This window comes from Haplochromis burtoni, unplaced genomic scaffold (genome assembly GCF_018398535.1).
Source record: "Haplochromis burtoni strain Fernald_Lab_line unplaced genomic scaffold, NCSU_Asbu1 Contig_99, whole genome shotgun sequence".
NCBI lineage: Eukaryota > Metazoa > Chordata > Actinopteri > Cichliformes > Cichlidae > Haplochromis > Haplochromis burtoni.
This window is the reverse complement of record NW_024582460.1, coordinates 1,319,516-1,322,437: the sequence shown is the minus strand read 5'-3', so window position 1 is coordinate 1,322,437 and position 2,922 is coordinate 1,319,516. Positions and strand designations below refer to the sequence as shown.

The 2,922-nt window shown below is 41.0% G+C and overlaps 1 protein-coding gene across 1 annotated transcript in view; it reads right to left on the bottom strand.

The window, feature by feature from the left end:
* The window catches only part of gmds (GDP-mannose 4,6-dehydratase), a 192,887-nt gene that overhangs the window by 118,514 nt on the left and 71,451 nt on the right, over nucleotides 1-2,922 (bottom strand). The gene's annotated exons all lie outside the window — the stretch shown is intronic.

The window sequence follows — 2,922 nt, the reverse complement described above, 5'->3', positions numbered from 1 at the left end:
GTGTGTGTGTGTGTGTGTGTGTGTGTGTGAGAGTGTGAGTGAGAGAGAGAGAGAGAGAGAGAGAGACTGTGTATGCTTGGACTGTGTGTGCTTGTGCGTGTGCCAGGTTGGCCTCAGGCTCCAAATCAAGCGTGATGGTTAAAAGCGTGCCAGTTAGTGGTCACCACACCTGGAGTGAGTGGCATGAGCCAGGTCTGTATGGAGGAAACGCTTTGGCCCTTTAGTGCTTTCACACCAGTGCTGCACACACGGCCGGATAAAGACCCCTTATTTAAAATGGGACCTCGGAACACTGGGCCTCTATTCCACTCACAGGGCATACACACTTACATATAGACACACTCACAGAAACACAAGCAGTGAGCAGGTTTGATCAGGTTCAATTACACTCCACAACTCAGTGTAATTACCTGTGACGCTCCACTCACGCTTTGACTTTGCATTCTGGCATTTGGTTATATTTACATCATTTACAAGAAAAAGTGAGAGGACGCATACTGTACATTGTATAATGACATTTTCAGTTACCCTCGTTGACAAGGACATAAAGTGGACAGAATAATAGCAAAAACTGAAGCGTCAGATGGTCCAGTTCAATACTTTTCTCTTTGACACTGACAACAAAAGATGAATTTTATGATCATAACAACTTTAAGCCATTGTATGATATCCACTTTGCACAGAGGCATATTTGACTAAATACTGCAGTGTTTTTGTAGCCAACTACAGCTTGACCTTTATCAGTCTACAAATTTAACAAAAGCAGCCAGTGCTCAAAGCATTGGACACTTAAAAGCCTGGAAAAGTGTTACTTATGAGCCCTTTAAGAAATTACAAAAAAAAGCTCAACTCCTCGAAGCAACAAACAAAGAACTGAGTTTGCACAGTAGCATAAAAGAGCACAAAAAGACAGGGACATTATAAGAAAAAACATCTATATGAGACATAAGATTTAAGAGGGAAAAAGTTTTGAAACATTTTAAGCACTTTTCATGAGATCAGATTGGTGATTCCATGCATACAATTTTTATGTCCCAATGACAACTAAAATGAAAATGAAATTCTATCAGGCAAAGTCTATTTACACCTACAGGCCACTCTTTCAAGGATGAGGATGTACACATCCTGGACAGGGAGGAACGCTGGTTTGAGCGCGAAGTCAAGGAGGCCATTTACATGAAAAGGCAAAGACCATCTCTGAATCGAAGAGAGGGCCTAAAGGTATATCTTTCACCATCTGCAAAGCTGTGATTGCAGCCATTCCCCAACTCTCTGTCAGTGGTACTTATGGCCATTGATCAGTGGTTGCTGATCAATAGTCATGACAATTTACATATTAATGATTAAGGAACTGACCTCACAGCCCATTGTTCATTCAGTGGTGCTAGTTTCAGCCATTGTGCAAATGTACTGTTTATAAGATTGGGGAAACCTGCAGTCAGGTGAGACTGAAAAAATCACTTGGATGAGTGACGTCCAGATGAACAGAATCAACCTTTTGGGGGTTGCTTCCAAATAAGTGCCCAGAGGCACTTTATGATGGCTGCTGAATAGTGAGACTTGGAACTAAAAGGACGTTCTGTGTTCAGATTCATATTTGGATATGCAAAGCTCCCAGAAGGGCTGCTTTAGTGCAGAGAAAGAGTAAACGTTATGAAGAGCAATAGAGGGGCTTTCTTTGTAAATCTGGACAATCATAATGACGAGACAGATAAATATACTGAAAATATGAATTGGGAGCAAATCCAAGAAGATATCAAGACACTTTTACGGGGCTTCCCCTCCACCTTGGAGACTACACAAACACACAAAAATAAAAACTTAAGCACAACAAAAGGAATAAAAATGCAAAAGGGTAAATGATGTTAACGTGCACACCATAGAGAAGTACCTGCTCACACTACTTCGACCTTGTAAGCCATATTTTCTAAGACCTACTTTGTGTGCAAGGTTGTGGTGAGTGCGTGCACACACACACACACACACACACACACACACACACACACACACATATATATACACAAACCTTGTATCAAAACCAGCTGAGAGGGGCAGGGTCCAGGATGCCTTGACAGCTTAAATCAAACAAATTGCCCTAATGCCTCCATTCTCTGTCATTATGTAAGGCACAGCCTGAGCACTGATGCTTTAAAGGCCAGACGTTTGTGTACATTGCTATATGTGTGTGTGTGTTCGTGTGTTCTGTGGGGGGTGGGGGTAGGGGGTTGCTTCTGGGCCCCTCAGTCGACCTGGCAGATATTGTTCTTTCTGGGAAGCGAGCCAGGCCCTGTCAGCATTGGGGGTCCACAGCCAAACAAATATCCCGTTTAAAAAGCTTCTAACTGTCCAGGATATATTTGCAGTATTTGGTGGTTTCATTTCTTTCCTGCTCATACAAGGTTTGTTGAAATGTGTGCTTCAGACTCGGGAATGTGACTCCAGACGTGTAGGTGTGTGCGCACTCACGTATAACAGAGTGTTGGCGTGTGTCTTGACAGATGTATATGTATATGTATTTATATATATGAGCTACATTTATTCAGCCGTGGCCTTTCTGCATACCTGCAAGGCCTTATATACATACCGTACATACATACATACATACATACATACAACAGTGGAGGAAGCATGTAAAGTTCCATTGTCCATTTACAAATCCAGGAACACATCCATCACTCAACAATTTAAAATAAAAATATCAATAACTTTGTATCATTTACTTAATTTTTTACACACATGGAGAATATAGATTTGAAATGTTAGTAGTTTTATATCATCACAACATTGTTCATTATTAGTACAATAGAATAAAAATTTTTAAAAAGGCTAACCACACTAAAGACCAAACCAATTACACTTGTCCAAGTGGAGAAAATCTATTGACACCAGTTCAAACGGCTGTGTGGTAACAATACTGGTGAG